This window comes from Passer domesticus, chromosome 6 (genome assembly GCF_036417665.1).
Source record: "Passer domesticus isolate bPasDom1 chromosome 6, bPasDom1.hap1, whole genome shotgun sequence".
In the NCBI taxonomy this organism is placed as follows: Eukaryota; Metazoa; Chordata; class Aves; order Passeriformes; family Passeridae; genus Passer; species Passer domesticus.
The window spans coordinates 7,240,841-7,266,685 of record NC_087479.1 but is presented as its reverse complement, the minus strand read 5'-3'; the positions used below and the strand labels follow the sequence as shown (position 1 = coordinate 7,266,685).

The 25,845-nt window shown below is 45.2% G+C and overlaps 3 long non-coding RNA genes across 3 annotated transcripts; 2 read left to right on the top strand and 1 right to left on the bottom strand.

Annotated features, from left to right (window-relative positions):
* Window positions 1-234: 234 nt before the first annotated feature.
* LOC135302048 (uncharacterized) lies at window positions 235-6,656 on the top strand. The gene is made up of 3 exons (XR_010363732.1): window positions 235-310; window positions 4,835-4,880; window positions 6,524-6,656. It is a non-coding gene; the product is annotated as an uncharacterized LOC135302048 (long non-coding RNA).
* LOC135302047 (uncharacterized) lies at window positions 622-3,610 on the bottom strand. Its single transcript, XR_010363731.1, has 3 exons — window positions 3,441-3,610; window positions 2,000-2,147; window positions 622-1,713 (listed from the first exon to the last, which is right to left on the bottom strand). It is a non-coding gene; the product is annotated as an uncharacterized LOC135302047 (long non-coding RNA).
* Window positions 6,657-20,603: 13,947 nt separating the features above from the next.
* Window positions 20,604-24,900, top strand: LOC135302046 (uncharacterized). The gene is made up of 3 exons (XR_010363730.1): window positions 20,604-20,928; window positions 21,628-21,770; window positions 24,608-24,900. It is a non-coding gene; the product is annotated as an uncharacterized LOC135302046 (long non-coding RNA).
* Window positions 24,901-25,845: the final 945 nt, after the last annotated feature.

The window sequence follows — 25,845 nt, the reverse complement described above, 5'->3', positions numbered from 1 at the left end:
TTAGCCCCACTGCCACCCCCAAGGTGGAAGCACTCAGCACACATCCCAAACTTCATTTTAAGCACAGCCCAAAGGGATCCCTGCCGGGCTTTGTTTTTCTCTCCTGACTTTGTCCCGGCGCTGGGGCATTTTGCTGATGTGCTGGAGGACAGGAACACCTTGATGGGCCCCATCTGTTCCAGCGAGGCGAGTCCAGCTGAACGCTCGGGGGGTGCCCCGCGTGCAGCTCGGGAACGCGCCTCGCCTCATCCGTGCCGAAGCAGTTGGCATCGGCCGAGCTCCCTGGCACCCGGAGGGGGGAAATCCTGAGGTAAATTCGAGTAGACGTGATGTTAGAACACAACTAACCGTTCGGGCACGCCGGGGTCGCCAGGTCTCCCAGCAGGGACAGGTGCCTGCCACTCCGCGCCTGGCCGCCCGCCAAGGCCCGAGCGCTGGGCCCGCTGCCAGCCACGCACCGAGAGCAGACACAAGGCTGGGCCCACCGCAGACAATGAGTGCTTTCCTTTGCTCTCCCCGCCTCTCCCAGCCCGGGTTTGTGCGTGGCTGGTGCCCAGGTTGCTACGTGGCATCTCCAGGGCCGGCGGCGAGGATGCCGTGACGCCCGCGGCGACCCTGCGCGGTGCCTGGAGAATATTCTGCTTGTCCCCCGCTGCTGATGGGGGTGGAGGAGGCAGGAGGGGAGGGAAAATGGGCCTCCAGAGTCTGAGGTGATTTCTGGGGTGTGTGCAGTGCTCCAGGCTGGAATCTGCACATGCAAGTGTCCAGCTGTGCATCCCGACACTCGCTGTGCATGAGCAAAGGCAGCCCTGTGTGTGTTCAGTCTCCTGCTCCAGCTCAGGGCTGCTGCGCCTGCCTGACTCTGAGTCCAAACATCATTGGAACACTCTGAAAATCCAGGTGGCACATCGAATGGTAACTGGAAGCTTTTCTTTCAGCACTGTATTTCCCAGGCTGTTCATTGTCCATCTCCAGGTATTAAGAATGTGGTTTCTAGCACCTTCTGTTTAGTGGAAAACACGGAATAATTTTTTGCCAGAGAACACAGATCATCTTTAAGAGCTCTGGAAGTCATGCTTTGTGCGTTCAGAATGGCAAAAAATTTAAAAAAAAAAAAGGCAAGTCTGTTCAAGTCATAAAGAAAAAATGAATTTTTTTCTCTTCACACCACCTCTTTTCCCCCTTCTCTGCCTTCCCTTCTCTCATCTGCTAAATGAGATGTTTCCACAGTTTCATTCAACACAGGATGGCAGTGGCAGAGCTTGGCAGCTCTGGGAGCAAATGACTTACAACCAAAGGACAGCTTGAAAGGCAAGCACACGATTCACTGAACGTCTGGCAATCCGGAGCCTGTCACTGACCCCTTCCAACTCGCAGCTAAGGAGCACCGGACAGTTCCTTAAATAAAATGCATTTTGCTTTAGCGTAGGAGCTGACCATGCTGACTTCTGTCATCTCTTACATCTTCTCCTATTTTCTTTTGCATTTGCCATGTGTGTTGTTCTGCTGATCCCAGTTCTGAGGGGAAGCGTAGCAATACAGCTGCTGTGCATTTCTTTGTTGTTTCCTTTCCTGCCTTGGCACCTGTAGCCACTGTAACTAAGCACTTTACAGTAATCTTAAAAGCCTTCCAAAAATACTGTGACTCATTAAAACTGACTCAATAATAAAATCGATGGCAGCCTTCTATTCCTTCTGGAAAACTCATCTGCCCTGCAGTTCCAGACAAAAATAAACGAGATAGTTTTTAGTTCTGGGTTTTTTTTTCCTCAGCAAAGCTTGACTGAAGAAATAAATAAAGTCTCACATGATATCAGGACCACCAGACTTTGAATTTTTAGGTGTTGCACCTGTGCACATTCACTGCTTCTGTGCTTCCCCTCTATTGCAAGCCCTAAATTTAAGATTGTGGGGTTTGAGGGAAGCACTGAGCCAGTGCTGCTGCAAACATTTAATAAAAGGGAGTGATAGGGAACAGCTTTGTCACAGCAGCATTTACCAGACAAAGAGCTGCCATCTCTGCAGGTGGAATGCGCACAGCCACATGTGTTATCCACGAGCGTGCTTGCTCCTGGCAAAGACATCCTTGGAAAGCATCAGGACAAGGGGATGGTGCCTTCAGCGCTACTCCTCCTCCACCCCGTGACCTGTGGGGAGAACTGAGCCAGTTGCTGGTACTGTGTCCATGCAGAGTGGCGAGGAAGAGGAATGGGAGCAGTCCCAGAGCTTTGTGACCCACACAGGCTGCCAGGGGAGGCACAGAGCATCTGCAGAGTGCTAAGAAAGAGCTGGTCTTATGGCGTCTGCTGATGGACTTAGACGTGGCCAGCTTAGCTCTGCTGGGGCCCAGCTGGTCTGCACACACAGATGCACAGGCTGGAGGTGCTGGGCTCTCCATCTGCAGGAAGCCCTGAGCACAGCCTGCATCTGCCTCCCAGCAGGGGAAACAGCTCCCACCCTTTCCTCACCTGGCGCCGTGGCCACAGCCCAGACCCGCACACCTGTGTGCATCAGCAAAACAGGATCATGCTGCTGACCTCCTTAGGAAAGATCTTGGAGATCAACTGAGAAAATGTTCTGTCTAAGAGCTGGAGATTATCTGGTTTAGAGTGTCTCTTTCTCCAGTCCAGAGGGGATGGAGTTATTTTAAATCTTTTTTTGTGCAAAGAAGAAACCAGAAGATTATTTTCTTTCTTCAATGTCCTGAAACTCCTCAGGGCTGCTTATCTCCAATTGTGCTTGTCAAATACGCCCTTCTGCTGTGCACTCTTCAGGGGAATGCATTTAAGAGCTTAGAAGGCCCAGCCAGGAGAGGGGACTGGTGCCCGGATGAGTTAACGTGACAAATGCACACACAGTGAAACAACATCTACAATGGTGGGACTGTGCTACTCCTAAACCCAAAGAATACAGCTCAAAAGGCCTTTAGGAAGCTGTTCAACCCACCTCCTAACTCCAGCACCCAACAAAACCAAAATTTTTCCCAAACCAACTCTTTCCTTAACCTGTTCTTAAAGAGCTACATTTTGAAAGGAACTGTGCCACCACCAGTCCAGCTCACCACTTCCCAAATCTCACTCTGCAGAGATTTTCCTAATTTTTAGAATCATAAAGTCATAGAATGGTTTAGGTCAAAAGGGACCCCCTGCCATGAGCAGGGACACCTTCCACTACAGCAGGTTTTTCATGCTTTCCTGTTGCTTCTGCTCCCATCCTCCTTGGAAAGCAAAGCAGACTGGTCCCCCCTGCAAACTACACAAAACCACCTTGCATGGGACTGAGGTAATGTCAGTCACAGGGAGACCTGAATTCCAGAAGGAAATGATCAGTTTAATACTGACATTTTTTTTTTAAATATTTTTTTTTTCCTGGAAAAAATATAAAAAGAGTTCAGTCCCTCCCCTCTAAATTTTTAGCAGCTGCTCAGTTTGGGCTCTGACCTGTCAGCCAGCAGGCAGGGGTAAGTCCTCTGTCCATGACTTCAGTGCAGCTTGACCCAGCCAAAAAGCTGCAAAATCCTCCTGGAAAGTTGGGAGCAGGGAGTAATGGCTTGATCCAACAGCAAACTCAGGTGCTGCAGCTGCCAATGGTTTTTGTTGCTGCTGCAATTAGCAACCACCTACCATCCAATTGAGCGTTTCCAGTAGTAAACTTTGTGACATGAGGACAAACGGGGAAATCACAAGACCTAATTACAGCTAATTGCCAATCCATGGGAAACACTCCAGTGAACTGGCACTCTACAAAGGGAGGAGACAAGCAGCATTGTTTTAAAACACAAATTTACCCGACATATAATTAGCTAAATACCGACATACTCTTCTAGCCACTTGTTTTATTCTGAATCAGAGCTCCTCTAAGCGCTGAACGTGGGGAAGGCATCCTCGAAGGGCAACTGCTCTGCTGTTAGCAGGGTTTTAAAGGGCTGTAAGCAGGTAAAGATCAAACCTGAATATACTTTGTGATTTTCTCGAAGCTTGCTGTGAATCACACGTTGGTTGTGGGCTCCCCCCAGCTTCATTAGTGTGTTGGCATTAACAGAAGAGCTCAGCAAGAGCTGTCCTGGCCATTTTCAGGGAGCAGCTTGTTTCCAGGCGATGGAGCATCCCCTCCTTGTTGGTGGAGCATTCAGGGACACGTGGGCACGTTACTCACCTTGACTCTCCATGTGGTTTGCAAGCTTTGAAACGTTTATTATTTCACATAACATTCGCCCAAGGTGGAATTTCCTACACAGTGCTGACACTGCTCCCCCATGAGTTGGTCTTAGATCCCATGTGCAGAGAGATTTGATCCCATGGATTGCTCTGGCTGTGGGCAGAGCTGATGTTTGGGGGTGATCCTGGTGGGTCACCAGTCACAGAGAATCAAGAATGGTTTGGGTTGGAAGGGACATTAAAGTTCATCCAGTCCCATTCCCTGCCATGGGCAGGGACACCTTCCACTATCCCAGGCTGCTCCAAACCCCATCCAACCTTGAACACCTCCAGGGATCCAGAGGCAGCCACATCTTATCTGGGCAACCTGTGCCAAGGCCTCACAACCCAGAAATTCTTCCTAATCTGTAATGTAGCTCTGCTCTCTGGCATTTTGAAGCCATTCCCCCTTGTCCCAAGTCGCTCTCCAGCTCTCTTGGAGCCCCTTTAGCCACTGAAAGGGGCTTTAAAGTCTCCCCAGAACCTTGTCTTTTGCAGCCCAAACACCCCCACATACTTGTCCCACCTTTTGAGGTTTGCTGGTGGCAAATAAGGCCCAGAAATCTCCCAGGTGAGTAGTGTGTGAGTTGCCTCCCCATCTCTCTTCATCCTCACGCCCCTCTGTTTTTAATTCACAGCAAACCTGTGGTGGCACTTCCCTGTATGAGCTTCCACCGAGTGCAGGTGAGAGGGCTGAAACTGGGGCTGTATGCCCTGTTTTTTAAATCTTAGCATTCCCATTTTCTGAATGGCACAGTTACATCTGGCTGGTTTTGCTCATTTACAGTTTAATGTAAATACCAGCCTTGGAACTCATTTGGGAAGCTTGCATATGCTAATGTTTTGTAGCTGAATTATTATTATTTTTTTTACATTAAACAATAATATTGATATTTTCAAACTTTGCATGCCAAACACTGAAATTGAATTAAGTATTGTTTAAAATAACAATAATATAAATTTGTTTTAAATGAATTTAGTGTCATTTCATTGTTTGAAATGTAATGTGGGAAAATATTACTGCTGGGGCAAGAGTAAATATCTAAGTCTGTTAATTTTATTGAAGTAGTGGATAGATCCACATGAACTATTTCTCTGTGTGTTTGGTTAATATTTTATTGAAAATTGGTGTTAGCTTTAACTAATGAAAATCCAAACTCACTTCACATATGAAGGTGTAAAATGCATCCAACAACTTAATAACCCATTAACTTCAATAGAATTTTTTATGCTAAAATAAAAAATAAGGTGTTTTGAAGAGATGTATAGAGAGTAGAAATCAGCCAAAACAAGTCAGTCCTTATTCTGAATTAATATGGATGGGTGGATGTGTAACCAAGATGCTTCATTATCCAGCAGCCAGTTTGAAAGGACACTGCAAGAAAGCCCTGAAAATAATTAAAATATTGTGTACTTCTTAAATAAACGCTTCCCATGCATCAACACTGGAGCATTTTGCAAAGGGCAGCGGAGTTCACTCCGTTTTTCCAGGTGGTGAAACTGAAGCCTGGAGTGGGGATATTATTTGCCTGGGCTCACCCTGCCAATGGCCAGGGCTAGAGCCAGGAACAAATCCCTGTCTCTTGACAGCTAATCCAGTGCCTAAGCCAAGATGGTCTCCTGCTTCAGGAAAATGCTTCCTTTGTAGGTAGCACTTGAGCACATGTTAAAGTCAAGGGGACTTAAACGTCTGCTGGAAGTTAAGCCTATACTTAAGTACTTTCCAAACAGAGGGTAAACTTAAACCCATGTTAAAGCGCTTTCCAGAATCCGGGCAAAATCTGTCCAAAGCGCTTGATTCTTCTAACTGCCACAATTAATGGTGTGGAGAAGTCGAATTCTGGGGATTCCCATCTCTTTCCATCCTTTGCTTTGTTGTTATTTCTCCAGGTTTTTCAGAAAGAGGGGAAGGTAAGGAGGCTGTTTTAGATTTTTTTTAGAGTCCTTATAAATCTGGTTCTGTGTGTCCTTCTTATCTAGATGGAATTTCAGTGTTGATTCTCAGTGTTTTATTGTGGGTCCTGCCACGCTTGAGACTCACATGCTATTATGTAATTATCAACTCTAACATCTGTGTAAAATGAATAAATGTGTTTATTATGAGAGGAACAAATGATCTTAACAACACAGGGGAAATATATCAGGAAGCCTGAAACTGAACCATGTTGGGTTTGTTGACTTTACCAAGAACCATGTCCCCGCGGCTGTGTGGCACTCGTGAAGTTATGAAATTGCTGTCATGGCAGATCTTGTGTGACAGAAGGGGAGGGTGGATATCAAAGTGCTCTTCTTCCTTCCAGCAAATTAAAACTGTCGGGTTTACACAGGACTCCACCTGAGAAACCATCAAAAGGCAACTTATTTCCATGGAGCACCAATAACCCCTCGGTCATGCCGGCGTGGATTTGAGGAGAGACATGTGTGGCCTCAACCATACAGGGAATTTGATCTCTGGGATGATCCTGGTGCAGAAAGGTTGGTACCTGTTAAGAAAGACAGAGTCCCTAGACTCCACATTTGTCTAAAGCAGGTGAAATTATGGTATTATAGAATCATATAATGGAATTACAGAATCTTTTGGGGCAGAAGGGGCCTTCAAGATTATCTGGTTCTAACACCCCTGCCATGGGCAGAAACACCTTCCACTCGACCAGGTTACTCAGAGCCACATCCACCCTGGTTCTGGACACTTCCACACTGTTCAACACCTCCAGGGTACAGGACAACTCAAGGGTTTGGACACGTAAAATGCAGGGCATTTCTTCAAAAGAAGGTGTAGGAGTTATCTAGAATTGGCATTGTTGACCAATGAGGGAAAAGAAAAACTTCCAGGAAGGGATTTAGACCTGAGCTTTGAAAAAATAGGTTTGAAATGGGTACATGAGTGAAATGGAATTTGCTAGGAATGGGAGAAGAGGTAGACCAGGGAAAAAAGCCTTGTCTTGGAAGGTTAGGAGATACAGGTCTGAAGTTTGGGTATGAAACCGAAAGGATCCTGCACAGGAAGGAAAAGAAACAATAAAATAAACAATAAAAGAAGCACCAGCCCTCTAATGAAAAGAAAAAGAATGGATGGGTTTACCACAGAGCATGGGTTAGGGATTAGTGTGTGTCATGCAGGCATTGAAGAGACACTACCTGGGCTTTCCCTTGGGATGAGGATGGATAATGGGAATGAGTGGAAATGGATAGAACTGGAGAGTGCCATGTGCAACATGCAGAACTCCAAGCAATTCATGTGTTCAGGTCTGGGAGGATCAGATCAGCCCCAGGAGGGAGAAGGAACTGCCACATGGAATCACCATTCCTGTGGCAAAGTCTCTCAATAAACTGTTCAAAGCCTGAGTACTCTGCCCTGAGCATCTGACTGGGAAGTAGCAAACAGTACCTGTAATAAAGGATGGAGCAGCTGTTGAAAAGTGATTAGGGAAACTCCTGGCTGTACCTCAAGACTATGCAGTGCTTTAGAGCAGCTTTTAAAATAACTGAACATGTGAAGGCACATGACAATGGGATAAATGCGAGTTGGGTTTGTAAGAGACAGAGTGCTGGGCTCCTTGGAGAGCTTCCTCTGTGAAGTTAAGAACAGTGTCATGCCCCAGTCTAGCTGGGCTCCTCTGAAGAATTGAATATATTGTGCTGTGTGGGGAATATGAGATGATGATGGAGAAGGAGAGGATTAAAAGCAGTGTTCTGTCATGGGTCAGAGCTTGTTCAAAGGGGCAAGGGTGGAAGGTGACTTGGGAAGAAGAAACGAGGTGGTGGAAAGTGGTTATGGGGTTGCTTGAGCTAATGAAACACAGAGCTGATAGAAAATTTGGAAACAGAATCAACACACAGAATTTGGGTATTGTCAAGTACAAAGGCAATGCACTTTGGGACCAATAATAGAAGCTGCTGTCTTAAACCATGGGCTCTTCAGCTTGAAAGACAGATGTAGAGAAAGACTTTGTTAAATGCTTAGGGAATGGAGATGGGCCACTATGCAACCTGGCTGTGAGCAGAACAAGCCCAGCCCTCGAATATTTCCATTTTATTGCAGGGCTGTGGCAGAGTTAATGCTGCTGCAGGAGGCACAGAGGAAAACGTAAGCGGGACAGTTGTGGTTGCCCATGTTTAAGATTCAGACTGGCAGGGTTACTGGGGTGACTGGGGAAATGGAGAACCTATTTTTATGAAAGAAGGCTGAAAGAGCAGGGCTTGTTCAGCCTAATAACATGAAGGCTGGGAAGAGATAGGCCTGCTCTCCAGAAATGCACCGAGGGGGGGTAAACACTAGGGAGGGATAAGAGCTATATAAGCTGAAATGCTGGCACAAGAACAAATAGGCAGGAACTGGCTCTGAATAAATCAGGGCTGGAAGTTGGAGGGAAGCTTTTAACTGACAGAGGGAAGGGGATCCACAGCAGACCCCGCCAGTGTGAGCGGGACAAAAATAATCCAATAGTTTTAAGATGGTGTTTGATAAACTCATGGAACCTGTGCAGTTTTGCTCCCTCTGGTGTAAAGAACCAGAGTGTCCAGACTTGGAACAGCCCTCTGAACTCTACAGAAAATTTAATGCCTAAGATGCACATGGCAGATAATGCATGTCAGAGTAATTATTTTAGGCTCTGTGCAGCCTCTAGCAAGCTCTAATTACCTGAAAGCAGCAGCAGCAGCACAGTAGGAAGGTGGGGCAGGGCAGGAATCAGCTCCTGTTCACTGCTACAAGGAATGTAAGTGCACTTAGTCACTGAGAGCAGTGTGCTTGTGTTGTGTTAGAGCCCAAAAATTTTAAAATAATTTTTATTTAAAAAATGCTTCCTGCATCATCCATGGTGCCTGTCCTCAGAACTGTGACTCCTCCTGTGACTTCAGCAGGAGCAGAATCCCACCAGGCAGCAAAGCATCTGGAAGTTGTCACCTGAAACCCTCTGCTCCGCAGCACTTTCCTGTCTCTGGTGAGTCCAGTGAAAACTGAGGCAGGTTAGGGATGGATGTTACCATGAAAGGCTGCAGCCAAGCTCTGACATATCTAACTCCAGCCACCCTCTACACTACAAATATTCCCAAGTACCCTGTAGGTATTTTTACCCTCCTCAGAGAGCATTTCTTAAAGAAATCCCTTCTGAGACAGCAGGAGTTCTGCAATCTGCTGTTTTCTAAAATGATCAATTAAAGCACCAACTTTGCATAAGGTAATCTGATGCAAACCACCTGAAGGTCACAGAGCCTGGATATAAGGTCACCAAGGGATCTCCAGGTTCATGTCATCAGGTGGAGAATAAGGAGGGATGTGTTTTGACAATGTTTATGTTTAATTTAACAATTAACACTGGCCTCACCTATTGATCTCTAGGCAAACATTTGTTATGGTGCACGATGACATTGTAGTTAGCAACTTTGGATTCTGTTAGGGGTGGCTTCAGCTGAGCTGCATTAAGAAATGCTAATTACAAGTCATGAGGAAGGAAAACTGAAACAAAAGAAGCCACACATTCTTGGTGAATGTCCCTGCTCTGGGCAGAGATGCCATAACCAGAGGCCTCAGATGGGAAATAGCTTTTATTTTTCAGCTTGGGCCATATATGGTTAAGTTTTATCTCACTGCCAGCTCTGAGTGAGACTGATCATTTTTTAATTTACCAAACATGATTTAACCCAGTTTCTCATTGATGTAAATATTACCAGCCTTCAGCTTTCATTATTCCAGTGTGGGAGAGTGAAAGTTTGCTGGCAGAGAGCCCTGAGTACCCTGAATGGGCAAGCTCTGGAAGAAACTGAAAATACAGTGTCAGGAAAGCCTATGGATGGAGCAACACAATAAAAGGGTTGTGTTCTTTTATTGTCAGTACTATCCTTACTCCTGGAGTAAGAGCTCAGAGGTGGAACCTGAAGCCATTTGCTGTTCCCATCTTCAAATATGCACATCCACCTCCTTTCCTGTGCCTCTGCAGTGAATTGTACCTCAAACATGAAAATAATAAAAATTTGAGAATATCAGCCAGTGTGAAGGACAAAGATGAAAAATGCACCCCTGCCCTTTGCTGGCAGATGTGCTGTTGAACATTGCTCCTGAAACCACACTTGAGAGGCTGTGCCCTGCCTGTCACACCACCAAAACAGGAGGAACTCCCCGGGAAAATTTTAGGTGAAGCAGTTAGGAGGCTGGGAGAGGGCAGGAGGAATGGAACAGCAGAACTGAGGTGATGCACCTGGTCACACACAGAGTCAGTGTTGCAGGGAAGAGAGAGACAGAGCTCAGTGATTATCCTAACATTTTTAACCATTTAAAAAAGTGATGCACATTGTTTGTGTCTGCTCTGGACGCAGCCAGATGTGGTATTGTGTGATGATTGAGTTAAGATTTCTCAGCAAGGTCTCCTCATGAGCTGAACCCTGGTGATGGCTGCTGAGAGAGAAATGAAGCTCCAAAGGATGCATGGAGGTCTGGGAGGCAACGTGGTGTTTGGAGGGCAGGCCAACTTGTGGTAAATCAGGTAAAGGAATTATGGTATTTTGGACAGGCTGAAGGAGAAGGAGAGGGGCTAGAAGGACAAGGAGCACAGATAGGTAACAGCAGAAAAGAAATAGATATTTTAGCTAGAGAGCAAGTGAGTAAAGGGCTGGCTTGAAAGCCTCTTCTGGAAGCTTCCTAATCTATTTTTATAACCTTCCCCTGACCCTTTTTTCCCCGTGTCCTCAATTATTTGGGGTAAGCATTGTCCCTATCTTCGTTAGCTCATCTATATGTGCATGCAACCTAATGACATCGGTGAGCTACTTAATCCTAGTCTGTCAGTGTCATCCTGGATTAATTTACTCCCTCTTCAGCACTGACTGTCACTCGGATGAGTGTCTCCTGCACCTTTTCTTTCCTTCTGCTCTTTTCTTCCCCTGGTGCCTTTGGCCAGGCTCCCTGTTGGCCCAAGTGCCCCCGGTGACATTCCAGCAGATCCCCCGCGCGCGCTCGGCGCTAAACGCTGCAGACGTGCCCTCTTTGTCTGCTACCTCCATCTTAATTCCTTATCTGCTTACTGGGGCTGCTGGCTCCCCCCTCCCCACCACTGACCTTGTGGATTAATGTATAGTATGGGACTGTAAGCTTTCTTGAAGGCTGGGTGAATTGTGTCCTCAGCTCCCCATCTGTCGACATCGTCCCTTATTGCCTTCTGCACAGGGACACGGACGCAGCTGAGACTTCATAGGAAGCAGATGAAAGAGCTGGGTTGTTGGTTGTTTTTGGGGGTTTTTTTCCCCTTTTCTTTCTTTCCTTTTTTTTTTTTTTTCCACAAGGAATTTCCAGTTTGGCAACTGGTCTCTAGTAGTGGCTTCCTTGTGGGTGTCTTGTTTAATCAAGGGATTGCCAAGTCTGAATATTAATCAGCTCTATTTAAAGAAGTTGGAGACAGGAGATGTGTAATTGCTGTGATAATAAGGTGTAGTCTGAGGTGTCTGGTTTGTGTGGCTGGAAGGTAAAGGCTGAATATTTTGGAACAGAGAGAGAACAGAAGGTGAGACTATAGGATGAATAACTGGGAAAGAGCTTCTTGCTCTGAGGATTTTAAGGTCTCTTCCAAAGCTAAATTGGGGAAAGCCCTCCCTTGGTCAGGTGCAACCCCCTGGCAGCAAGACAGAGAAAGCAGGGGACTACCAAAGATACTGGGAAATTCATCCTCTAGCAAGAAAGGTACAGCTTCCCATGGAAACACAGTGTTAAAAGTGACCAAAAGAACAAATATCCCAATGCAGGGCAGCTGTTTTGTGTGGGCTGGGCTGTGTGAGGGGGGAAAAGGTGCCTAGACTCGTGATCAGAGTCTCAAGAGAAGGCAGTCACGTGTAGTTCTTGTTATTCACACTGGATCTGTGGGGCACTTTCTGCTGGCCTGGCCTTTGAGATTGCTTTTCCCGATGCCACTGTTTCTCCACGGAGCCCTGGCTGGAGGTATGCACAGAGCTGGCCTCCCTCTTTTGTTTCCAGCTCTTACTTTGCATTAAAAGATGATGAAAAGCTGCTTGAAAATGCATTTAGCATTTCGCTTGCAGTCAGCTTTGTAGCATGACTGCCGTGTGCTTTGGTGCAAGGAATTACATATCGCTCTCCTTGGCTGTTTGCTTTTCCATTTCTCTCTGCTCTGGTGCTGGGATCTGCCACCCCCCTGCCAAACACACACAATCTCCTGCTCCACACGCTGCTGTCCACTTATGAATTCCATAACTGGGCTGTTCTCCCCAGGACCATTGGCTCTGTCATTGCTTGTTTTGCTGCTTGGAATAGGCAGGTAGACGATTTGCAATCACAACTTCATGTGTTTGAACATGAAGATGGAGTTGCCCAGGGCTCAGCCAGACTCACCCAGACCGGGTGTAAATCACTTTGTCTGCTCCATTTTGAAGACCACAGAGCTGAAATGGGTTATCCTAGACAGGACTGTGGCCACGTGCTGGTAAGAGCTAGAAAATGGCATCAAACCCACCACGACCCAGGCTGTGCTGCCAAGGAAAAGAAGTGCAGGGAGCAAGTCCAAACACCAGACCCCTTTGTCACCTGTGCCTCTCATTGAGGAAATGTGGAGATCTGTGTAGAGTTTGGGGCTCCTTGGTCCAGCAGCAGCAGTGATCAGGAGCCTGCAGGGTAGGCACACAGAGCCTGGGAGCTCTGGGTTTTTTTGGCCAGAGGAAGCTGGGAGGGGGATCACAACCTGGCCTCAGTGTGGTCACAGAGGGGACAGAGCCAGACTGGTCTTCAGGGCACACTTGGACACATAAGAGGCAGCAGCCACAACTTGCACCATGGAAAACTCCAGTTTGGCATTACAAAAAACTTATCTACATGAGGGTACTGAGGAACAGGGGGTCAGGACCTTGTGGCATCTCCATGTGAGGAAGCCAGGTGGCCATCTAGCTTTGAGACAAGTCCTGAGTGTCCTTTTATTTGCATTTAGGCACACCCATAGAAAACAGTGGCTCTGTAATAGAGAAATGACCTCTCAGTGGATATACTTCCTACTGCTCATTGAAAAATAGAGTTTCTGTCCCATGGGAAATTCTGGTATTTTCATATTTGTTTTCATCTCAAATTGGAACAGATAATTCCTGAAAAGAATTGATTTGCAAATGTCAGAGTGTTTCGTGTTGACATTTTGAGCTAAAATGAGATATTTTTGTTTGAATCAGGTCATCATTTGCCTCTGCCTGAACAGCCTCTTGCTTGCAGGAGCTGTAGCTGTGTTTCCTGTGATCCCAGGAAATCCTACGACTGGTTAAACTGTGTCTTCCATAACATGCCCTTATTTCTTCCAGCAGCTGATTACTTGAGAGAATTACAAGTCTTCCAGCCTGCAGTGTGCTGGCTTGAGCAGATATAGAACAAAACAAGAACCATCACTTTTCCGACCAGAACTCATTTTTGGGAAACATTTTTTTTTCTCTGTGTGGAGAATCCTGGTTTGAGTGAAATCTTTTTTTTTTTTTTTTTAAGGGAAAGCAGTTTGTTTCCCCTTTATTCTAAAGAAAATGTTTCATCAGCCCAACGTACAACAAATATATTCACATACAGGTGTGAAGGTGTTTCTTTTCTGCTTTAACAAATGCTGCAGCCACGTTCTGTTCTCATTCCCCACACACAAGCTCAGACTTTTCCCTGTTAGTTTCAGTGGAGTTAATCCAGTCACGGAGACAGAGCTGGGACTAAATTTGGCCCAAAGAAGAGATTTATTGTCTTTTGTAATAACACAGAGATGGAGCCACAGCTGGTACAAACCAAGGAAATCAGTGGAATTTGGATGACTTATACCTGCCGAGGTTCAGTCCCAGAAATATTAATAACTAACTACCTGTAGTGCTTACAAATGTATTTACAGTCCATTCCCGGGGCTGCTTTGGGCAGAAGACAGCACATTTGCTCACTCGGTCTGGCAGGAAGGGGTTTTCACACTTTCTGCTCTGCTGGCAGCAGCCACGGTGGATCTCCTCTCCCATTCCTCTTCTCCCAGCCAGGGCTGTTTGTCCAAAGCCTCTGCCTGCAGATCTTCTGTTCTTTCCGTGCTCTAAACCCTGTCTTCTGCAGAGCCAGTGTGAGCTGAACGCAGGCATCTGAGGACATCGTTTGGGCTTAAAATTTGTAGCACATTAGGAGCATGCTAATTGCCTAGGGTGACATCCAGCTGACAGCTGATTTGATGGTAACTCTGTTCTTATTCCTGTTTCAAATTCTATCTCCTAAATAAATGAGTGATGGGATCGATAGCTTCGCTCTGTTAACAGGAGGGCTGTGGTGCACCACTGTGACTTTGACTTTGCTGTTTTCTTTGCCAACTAATTATGACCAAAGTGACATCACAGGTGATCTTCCCTTGTTCCTGAGACACTTTTAACACCACCTCGTGGGCGCTTTTACCAGAACCAGTGGCTTTTGTCGTCTGCCTCTGTGGTTTCCTGTTCATTACCTTTGTTAAAAAGTATAAAAAAGGAGGCTCAGGAGGGACCTTGTCTCTCTCCACAACTCCCTGACAGGAGGGGGCAGCCAGGTGAGGGTCAGAGACAGCTGCAGGGAACAGGACAAGAGGACACGGCTTAAAGTTGTGCCACGGGAGGTTTAGTTTGGATATTAGGGAAAATTTCTTCACTGAAAGGGTGGTCAAGCACTGGAAAAGGCTGTTCAGGGAAGTGATGGAGTCCCCCCTCCCTGAAAGGATTTAAAAATGGTGTGGATGTGGCACTTGGGGACATGGGTTAGTGGTGGCCTTGGCAGTGCTGGACTAATGACTGGATGATCTCAGAGGGCTTTCCCAACCTAAAGGCTTCTGTGATTTTAAGTGCTCAGATGAACTCCTGCAAGTTGTGTCCTTGCTGCTTCCTTGCCTGGCTGGGACATTTCCTTCTGCATGCCAGGGTGGGCATTTAAAAATATAACTGACTTGATTGCTTGCCCAAATGTTTGCTGATGGAAGTATCTACACAGTGGGAAAATGTCAATCAACTTAATTGCATGTGCAAATTCCACTCTGCATGTGTAAATACAGGATCTGTGTGTGGTTTAAGTCTCTGCACTGGGAAATTGGGCTTTGCTACCTTTTAAATGCAGTCATTTGGGGTTTTGTACAAGGGGGAATGGCATCAAGTTGCACTAAGGGGAGGTTCAGGTTGGGTATTAGGAAATATTTTTTCACTGAAAGAGTGGTTAAGCCTTGGAATGGACTCCCCAAGAAATGGTGGAGTCACCATCCCTGGAAGTGTTCAAAAAGCAGACTTGGCACTTTGCAATGTGGTTTAGTGGGTTTAGGTTTTGGTCAAAGGTTGGACTGAAGAACTTTGAGGTCTTTTTCAGCCAATTGTATGATTCTTCCTGTCAGTGCTGCTACAGATGAAGAAACAGGCAGGAAAAAATATTAAATTGAATTAAGGCAGCAGTGATGTCTGTGCAGCAAGGACAGGCAGGGCTGGGGGTCACATCCCACACAGCCCTGGGCTGGGAGCTCAGGAATGAACAGTTAGGAAGGGTTAATGTCTCATTTACATGACTGAGAACAAACAACTACGGGAAATGCCCGGTTTACAATAAAAAACATGTGGATTGGGAGGTTCAGGGGAACAAAAGACTCACTGATAACTTGGAGCAGTACATCCAGGAGAGAGCACATCCATTTCAGCGGCCTGCTAAGCATCAGACCTTATATCTTTGTGGTCAAATCTCTGCATAGTTGGTTAACCCGGTCATAATAAAAGAAATTCACTGAATTTCTCTCTCCACAATCCTTGGATGAGATTTTCTTACTTTGCCCAAGCACTTTCCATTGGAACTTCTCTATTAAATCAAAGCAGACATCCCTCTCCCCCTCTATCTGATAGTAGCCAGCACCACTTGCTTCAGACTAAGGTGAAGCAAATCCTGCAATGGGAAGCTAAGGAATAATTTGCTGTAGATAAAGTTACTTTGCTCAGAGGTTATCTTCAGCCACAAAGCACAATTCTTGCTATCTGATCCCAAGCAGCATGAATCTTTACTTGCCACTCTGCAGGAGAATGAGATGTCCCCATTGTTCCCGGTCCTGGTTTCCAAAACCCATTTTTTCTGCAGGTACCTTGTCCCTAGATGGAGCTGTATTTCACCGGTGTGCTGGGTACAGGACCAGCAGTGCCAGACCCTGTTTCAGTTCATTGTCAGGAATATTGCACTTTGCTGCCTGTTGTTCTCCTTAGTGCTCAGTTCTGCCTCTGTGCCTATTTATTTTTTTACTGGGGATGTTTTGTGCTTGGGAAGGAAAAAACACAAACAACATAAAACAGAAAGAAAAATTACTGAGTAACACCCAGTAGAGGAATCTGATTAGAAACAGAGCCCTGGGAGAGGCAGGGGCAAATTCTCTGTCCGAGCTACTTTGAGAATTGTTATGCATTATATTGCCATAAAATAACAATCAGAAGAATAAGGATTATTCCCATGAAAACCCACTTCTCCCAACAGCAGCACTGCATTTAACCAGTTGTGTACATAATATTTCATTAGAATTAATATTGTTACTAACAGCTGTCCATTTTCAGCAGAGCAAATGGAGATGGGATTTTATTGTTTCTCACTTCCACATAAATGGATCTTGAGCAGCGATTACCAAAAGCAGCAATTAAACGTTAAAGCAATAAAGCTCAGGTTTAACCACCTTCCTCACAAACTTGTGCTTCTCCCCAAAAGCAGGCAAATGAGAAATGCCAGGCTTTAAAGTGCTGCAGGTTTTGGGGTTGTTTTCGAGGTTGTGTGCATCTCCTTTTCGGCTCCATGCAAACAAACAAACCTGCAGATTAGTGAGAGAGTGTGTGTGTGCTGGGGTGTGTGCGTGCACGAGTAACCCAATTTCTGCCTTTCATACTTTGCCCAGATTAGAGGCCGAGCCCTGCAATGTGGTGGCGAAACACCCAAGCTGGAGTGGGGGCTTAGTTTTCCCTGCATTTGATGTAACAGGTAGATAGAAATGTCCCCTCACTGGGACAGGTTTATTTGGTGCAGCTCTGTCATTTTATTTATTTACTGCGGCGTTATTTTGATGCAAAACTCTGCCTGCCTCCCCCAATCTCCCTTCCCCTCCTGCCTTCCCTAGAAGTGACATGATCAAAAGCTATTTCTTCTTCAGAGTGATTTCCAGTAACCTCCGGAGCAGTTTTTTTAATTAAATAAACCTCATCTTGTCTAGCTTTCTGGTCAGCATTTTGAACCCCCTGCAGATGGGTCTGAAGGATTAACAGCAAATCCTCCTCGACCCAGCTCAAGCAGATGGGCGGCATGTGTCTGATAAATACTAGGACAAGGTCTGCTTCCTCGTGTTTCCAACAGATAGACGGTATACCCTGTAAATTAAATTTAAAATGGTGGCCCTTTCAACCCTCAGAATAGCAGAGGAAAAGGAATACAAATGATATGAATTTCCCATTTCTGACACATTGTCACCTCCCGACCACCGAGTCAAACATCACCTGTTGGGCAAAGCGGTGCCTCCAGGGAAGGTCAGGTCAGGGAAATGCAGAACTGGGAGAGCACACAATGCGTATGTGAGCCCCCATTCCTGCCCGCTGCATCTCTTTGCTGATGGCTTTCATTTGCATATCAGTTTGCAGAGTATCCTCTTTCCAAATGAATGTCTCTTTAGCATTGGTACCCATCCAGCTGCTGGATGGGAGGCAGACCCGAATTCCTGCAGAGTGTGCAGAGGAGGGAAGGGCTGTGCCCTGGGCAGGGGGTTGTGCCGAGTTCCCGGAGAGAAGAACTGGCCATTTCCCCACCTATTCACTTGCAAGGGGTCAGGAATGATGACCTTGGCTTCGGGCAAGGGCAGGTCCTGGGCATGGAGGGGGGCTCCATGCATGTCCCACTTGTTTCCACAGAGGCCCTCCAGGCCCATGCATTTGCCACTTTACCAGAGATGCTAAAAAACCAGCCCCTTCCTCCTTATTTTCTACCTATTTTTAAATATTTTTTTTCACTTTAGAAGGAAAACCAGACGTTTTTAAGTGCTTTATCTGTCATTCCTCCTGCCATCTCTTGCCCTCCAGGCTGGTGGTCACTCGGGAACAAGAAAGATTTGCCCACAATTGCTCTGCCTGACAGCATTAGTGGAAACTGCCTTTCCCCGGTGACCTTGCTGCTAAGCTGGAGACTGCCAGTGCCTGTCACCTCCAGTGACACTGCTCAGAGGGTCCTTGTCAGAACAATTACCGCTGGTATGTCACTAGATTGTCTTGCAGAGCCTTGCGCTCCTGAGTCGGGGTACATGTGGTGTTTTGGGGTAAAAAGTACTGTGTTTGTTGGCCAGATCTTGGGGATGTGGCACTCATGCAGAGTCGGTGGCTCTGCACCTCTGCAAGGTGAGGAGGTGGTGGGAGCCATGCAGAAGCAGCAAATGAGATGTCATTTGAAGGCTCCTTTAAAACTCAAGTTGGAGAGACTTAATCTGGGCAAATATCTCCTGTTAGAGGCATCAGTACATAGTGGAGAGTTTTCCATTTCTAAAACACTAGTTTTCCCTCCCGGGTAGTTTAGGCTATGATTTAAGGAAGGGAAAAAAAAAAAGTTAAACCAGTTTAAGGGTAGCAAGCCAGCCAGCCTTTCCTCCCAATCCATCCCAGTCAGCATTCAAGGGTCATATCTTCTGCAGAGCCCTTTGTAGATAAGGTGTTGTGGGATGAATGCTCTCTTGGAAGGGTGATAGCAGTGGAAAAAAAAATATGGGAGAATTCAAAGGAGGAGTTTAAAATGCCATAAAGCTCCTGGACTAAATGTTCAGCTGTTGCAAACCAGCTTACTATTGGCTGTGGGTGGACTTGCATCGTGTTACTCAGCTAAAAATCTGGTCCACAAAATCACAAGCAGAATAACAGAAGAGGCCCCCGGGCAAAATTTATATATTTTTTGTGTGTTTCTGGATGCTGTTTCTGCTAGTTCTCACTTTTACTTATCCAAATGACATTTTGTCACTGATGTTCTCTCCAGCAGGATCACTGTGGGCATAAAAAGCACATTTCCTTAAGCATTGCTTGTCTCTCAGGATTGTGAAGTGCCAAGGTAGAAGAAGCAGTTTCTTTTATGACATCTGCCCATGTCAGCTCACCTTTAATCCTTGTGATGAGAAACCCTCAAACTTTGTAATGATGGCTGGGAAGTCTGAGTGAATGAACAAGAGAGAAACAGAACCATTCACTGTTTTATTTTTCCAAATAACTGAAACAGTTTAGAAAATGAGTCAGCTTTCTCCCCCCCGCCTTGTTTTACCCAAAATATTTCAATTTTCATCACTTTAGCTGTGCTCTTTATCTGCTTGCAGAGCTGTGATGTCGGAGCTTGACAAGTCCCTGCCTTTTCATGGCCTGGCACAAGGAGGCTGAGATAAGTGGAAAGGAAAAGTTTTGTTTTGTGAAAATGTGGTGTCCCCCACAGCACACACCTGTCTGCCCTCTGAATATTTCCTCATTTGCCTGTGACACATAAGAATAGATTTGGAGCCAGAGGTTGCCTTTAGCTATAAAGTCACAAGCCAGGCTCAGTTGTCAATTTTAAAAAGCACAGACCTACTCAAAGAAAACTTCTTTTTCTGTGATAAGTGGAAAACTCAATGTTGAAAGTGTCCATTTAAAGCAAGTTTTTCATAGCTGAGAATGTGGCAGTTGAACAATTTGCACTGAAGTCATTCCTTTTCTCTTTTTTTTTTTTTTTTTTTTTTTTTTTAATCAGGATTGCAGTTAAAATATTTTTCAAGATGGACTTTTCTTGGTTTTGTCAAAAATACTGAATGACAAAAAAATGTCAATTTTTTCAGCTTTCAAGGTTAATAACTTGTTTTCTTTTTCATGTAAAACATTTCTATCAACACATTTCAACACATTACCACTGGTATGTCACCAGATTGTCTTGCAGAGCCTTGAGGTTAAAGAGGGTTTAAAATTTACTGGTGCAGGAAATAGTTGAGAAGATTTCACCCAAAGAATATTTTGTCTTTAACAGAGCAGAGCCCCAATACTATCTCATCTTTTCAAGCAGATTTCTGTGAGGGATGTTTGGAACTTGTATTTTTTAGTTTTTATGCAGCACTTCTGTGTTCCAGGCCAGGCTGGAGGAATCTGGGATTGTGGAAAGTGCCCCTGCCCATGGCAGGGGTGGGATGAGATGGGTCCCTTCCAACCCAAACCATTCTGGGATGCTGTGATGCTGGAATTGGAAAGATGACTGGCTCTATTCCTTATCCAACCCAGCCCTTCTCCCCCCTCCCTGATCTGACCCAGGGGCAGGAGACACCTTTGGCCCAGGTGAGCAGCAGGACAAGGTGTGGGAGGCTGCACTTCCACACACCCTTCCCTCTGCAGGACCCCCGGAATGGAAATCCCTCAGGAGCAGTTCTGAAGAGCAGTGATTTATTCTCCACTTTCAAGTGATACTGTGAACCTTTTGAAGCAAAATGAGGTGGCTGTGTTTTTTTGTGTGTGTGTGTGTTGTTTCTTTTTTTCCCAGGGATTCCCCAAGTGGATGGCTGTCAAAGATTTTAATATACTGCAGGCACAGCAGCTAATTCTCAAATCTCTTGCAGAAGGATCTTACAGAGGGAAGCTAGGATGCAAATCCTTTTGAAGGCTTTTTCCATTTTGAAACCTATAAATAGGAAAGTAGGGCAAAATGACTTTGACAAGTTTAGACCTCACCTTCTTTAATTACTCTCTTTGGATCAACAACCTGACTGCAAATGCTTATCTGCTCCCACATTACGCACAGGTTTGGAGTTTATTTTTTAAGAATAGTGCATGACAATTCTGCATAATATTTTTAATACCCCTGGCCTCCAGAGATTTCCATATTCTAGTTGATCTTTACATTTATAATTGAAATAAATGGTGAACAGGGCTGATTGCTTGGATTGTCCTTTCAGTGTTGGAAGTTTATTTATTCTTTAAGAATAGTAAATTTTCTTCCTAATTCTGTTTTTTTTTTTCATTTCTTCTCCATTTTTTAAAAAAATATAAGCATTTAAATTGAATATGCTTTGCTTCTGCTTAGTAATAATTGCTGATATAAACTGTAAGCTATAAATAAATTAGTTGCATGGGTGCTGTTTTTATAAAATGAGGCTTCAAAATGAAGTTTTGGTCACCCTTCTATAACACATAATGTTTTAATAAATAAGATAAATTATGATCCTTGTGGGTCCCTTCCAATTCAGAATATCTGTAGTTATTTCCTGTCTCTGTGACTATTGCATGTACAGTGTAAGGAGGAAGGTGGTTGGTGTCACTTTACATAGAGCACACACAAAAAATGACACAATTGTGCTAAATACTGTGTTTGATTATGTGACAAGATCTGAGATGTGGCTATTTTAGGGTGGTTTATTCTTTTCTGTTGTATGAAGGGCTGTAAGTCATGTTGATTTAGCACAATATTGTTTTTTACCTCTTTTATCATGCCAATATCCAGCCTTGATGAGCACAGGAGAAGCAGTGAGTGCAGGGGGGAATGTTTCAGAGCTGTGTGCTGATCACGCTGTGTGGCCAGAGATGGAGAAACCAGCACACAAATTTACCATCGGTGCTGTGCAGAGGAGCAATTCAATGCTCCAGGTATGGCGTCATCAGATTTCAGTCCTTCTCCTTCCTCAAATTTGGAATAATGTGGCAGCAGGAGCAGGCAGTGACTGTCCCCTGTGCTGGGCACTGCTGAGGCCACCATGTGCTGTGCCCAACTCTGGGCTCCTCTGTTCAGGAAGGACATTGAGGGGCTGGAGCGTGTCCAGGGCAGGGAATGGAGCTGGGGAAGGGTCTGGAGCACCAGGAATGGCTCAGCCTGGAGAAAAGGAGGCTCAGGGGGGACCTTCTGCATCTCCACACTCCCTGGGTGCAGCCATAGGGAATTGGGCTCTGCTCCCAGGGAACAAGGGGCAGGACAAGAGAACACCATCCTAAGGTGTTCCAGGGGAGGATTAATTGAATACTAGGGGGAAATTCTACACAGAAAGATTATAATAGCTTGGAATGGATTGCCCAGGGAGCTAGTAAAATCCCCATTCCCAGATGTGTTTAAGGAAAGGCAGGATGTGGGTTTCAGTGCCATGGTCTGGGTGACAAAGTTGGTGTTCAGTCACAGGTTGGACTTGAGGATCTCAGAGCTCTTTTCCAACCCAGCTGATCCTGTGGAATCCTGTGATTCCCTGGCATGAAGCACCTGGGGACAGTGGTCTGTGAGAGCTGCCACAGGGAATGGTGTGGATGTGACAGGCGGCAAACCAGGATCGACACACAGGAATCATCTAAGATTTGGTCTCCAAAGTGGACATCAGAAGGATCAGATTGTAGAAGTGCCTCTCTGTCTCTCTCTCTCACTCAATTTATTGACAGGAGCTGCTGATAAATAGCTCAAAGAGAGAGATCTCCATTTTGGATATCTGTGTTTGCTCATGAGGCCTGCTGAGCTAGGCCGTAACTCCATGCATCCATCTCTCCAAATTCTTAACAGGAGCTGCAGGGCTGGAGGATTGTTCCCTTAGTCCTATTCAGGAGGGACAGTCTTTGTTCTGTGTGCTTAGGGACAGTGGTTTTTTCTGTTTTCCTGTTATCTTTCAGCTTTTTTTGCCATTTCTCCTGCATTGTGATTCCTCTTTTTTTTTTTTTTTTTTGCAAGAAGGAGCAGCCTCAAGCTGTTCCAGGGGAAGTTTAGATTGGAGATTAAGAAATATTTCTTCACTAAAAGGGTTGCCAAGCACTGGCTTAAGCTACCCAGGGCTGTGGTGGAGTCATAATTTCTGGGAGCATTTAAAAGATGTGGATGTGGCACTTGGGGACATGGGTTAGTGGTGGCCTTGGCAGTGCTGGGGGAGAGGTTGGACTTGGTGATCTTGGAGGGCTTTTCCAACCTAAAGGATTCTATGATTTTATAATTCATTTTATGAATCTGTCCCTTGCTGCTGCTTCACAATAAACCAAGACATTCTTACAGGCTGGGAACTTCTAGAAGCTTTATCTGACCCAACCAGTTTCCAGCTCACCCCTTCACCCCATTCTGCAGTGAGTTACATCTAAACCTTGGTATGCACTCAAGGAGGACAGTGAGCCACATGCTAAACAGATTTGCACCATAAATTTTGAGTCAAAATATGTTCCTGCAATGCATCATTTCTGGCCACAGTTGTGTTACTGTGAGTGCACAGAGACTTTACAGAGCTCACAGGAGAGAACTTGCATGTCCAAGAGGAGCATCCACTGCCAGCCTTAATTCTGTGCTGTCCCATGCCATAATTGCACATAGTTTGAGAGTGTGACCACTCTAAATAATTCTGAAATCTCTGAATATTGCCAACACTTGGACCCATAGCACTGAATTTGTTTACAGTTGTATAGATAATAGCACCATTTACCTTCAGTTCTTTGAAGCATTCTAGTGCCAGCTACCACAGTCAAGGTCTTAGACAGAGTCCAAACTCCATCAGATGTTTTACTGCTCATGTGTCTGCTAAATGTTGTCTGCCAAACTGTGTTTTTAGCTCTTGTTGCTATCTCGAATCACAAAGGGTTAAGGCAGCTAGCTGACTTTTAATTAAAACATTTTAAAGGAAATTAATAATATCCATTACTACCAGATATTTTCCTTGTTGTTCTGATTTTATTTCTTCAATGTGCTGTTTTTTAAAACAAGGGTTTCAGTTTATTATTCAAAACAGGGCTGTGTACCACAGGAACAGGTTCTACTGATCCATTAGGTCATTGGTGCCTCCAGCCTGCTGGCCCCAAAACACCCAGTCAAAACCAATGGATCTCAGTGATTTAGGCTGGGTTTGAACCAAACTTTACCATTTTCTCATTGGTCACTTCTGTCTTTTCATGTTAGAGCCTCCGCTGCTGAACGTGTGGCAGCCAGAAGAAACATTCATGGCAAAGCATGAGAATAAAAAGATTGCAAACAATATTTGTGCCACATCAAGGCAACTCTGATCCACATTGTCTGTGTAGGCCTATACTTCCTTCTACATGAGTAAGACACAATTTCTGGGGAGCTCAGAGACCTCATGGCAGGGCCCTGAGCTCACAGATGAGCCAGGTATGAGATGTCTGTGTGGCTGTGCTGGTTGTCAGCAGAGTGGTTGAACACAAACCCACGAGCTGCTGTGACCACAGGGAGGGCAGAGGTGGATGGATCTGCTCAGTCAGTGATTATGGATGTCCCTGAAGGTGCAGTGGGGATGCAGAGCCTTAAGCACAGACATTTAGCCTACAACTCCCTTTTTGGGGGTTATTTTGTGAGCCCCTTAGAGCACAACCTTTGCAGACTGCAAGTTAAAGGTGAAGCTCCCTTGGCTCCCCTGCTCCTTCCTCATGGAGTTCTGAGAGCAGAGTGTTCAGCAGGTATCTCTCTCTGTTACTGAAACAATCTCTGACATCTCTGATCTTTTCTGGGTATTTTGCAGCTGGTACAGATGTGGAAAATGCATGGAACAGTTCCTGAATTCCCACTAGTGGGGAGAGAACAGATTTAAATATAAATTGTACATAATATGGGAGAGAGGCATCACTAAATACAGATATATTGAACAGCAATGATAAATCAATCACAGAAAACCCTTCCATGGCATGACCTGTTCTTCTCCCAAAAGTTTGGAAGTGTTCCTAGGAAGAACATAAGCCATCCTCTGCTCTTCTGGGTTGAATTTGATGCAGATACTGGAAGCACAAAATGTTTCTGGTTAACTGAACCAAGGCAAAGCACTTTTCTCTAATTTTTGAGGTAGGTGTACCTTTGTGCTGCATTACCTCCCTTTTGTTTTCTACAGGCAGAAGCTGTGGCCACAATTTTGTTTTCCTAATTTCCTCTGATTTTAGTAGCTCTTGATTGCGGTGCCCCTGCGTAATCATTCAAGGTAGATTGTTAGTGTAAGCTGCATTGCAAGGTCTGCTTCTATTCGATGTGTTGCTGGCTATAACAGAGGCCCCAGACTAAGGTCAAAATTATTATGTGGAGATTAAACTGTAGAATTTAATTATGTATTCTGTTGCTCCTAGTACATTTATTAATTTAGCAGTACAAACTGACTGGAGCTAAACAAGCAGGGCTGATTAATTTGCAAAGACATCTAGGTAACAGATTGTGATCAAAGTGGAGACCTGATCCTGTTAGATTGAAATGTGTTGTTTTGTGCTACATGAAGGACATAGAGCAGCATGGTTTATCTTTATCAATGCTTTCCTCTGAAGGAAAGGAACAAGCTTGCAGATATAATCAGCGCTGAGGCAATGCCACTCAATAATTACCCACTGTCTCATCATAATCCCGGAACTAAGCCCCTGCCCAATCCATCTGGGACACTTTTCCATCTATTGCACAGCTCAAGAATACGTGTGTAAGCTATTACCTCTGGTTGTGCTATCTGTCCCCTGAGTAAAGATTCATAGCAGTGACCAATTATGTTGCAGGGGGCTTCTCTGTCTTTCTGTCTGGTTTGGTTTTTTTTCCTCTCTTTTTTTGCCACTGAATCATCCTGTATTTCTTAATTATAGTAATGGCACATTAGTGCCCTGCTACTTTGGGGTGCAGGAACCTACACAGCTACAAAAGTGGCGCTGCTTGTCACTTGTAAAGCAAATGTTTAAGTAATGGGGATGTGAGAAAAGCCTGTGCTGATGTGATCAGGCATCTGAAAGCTAATTG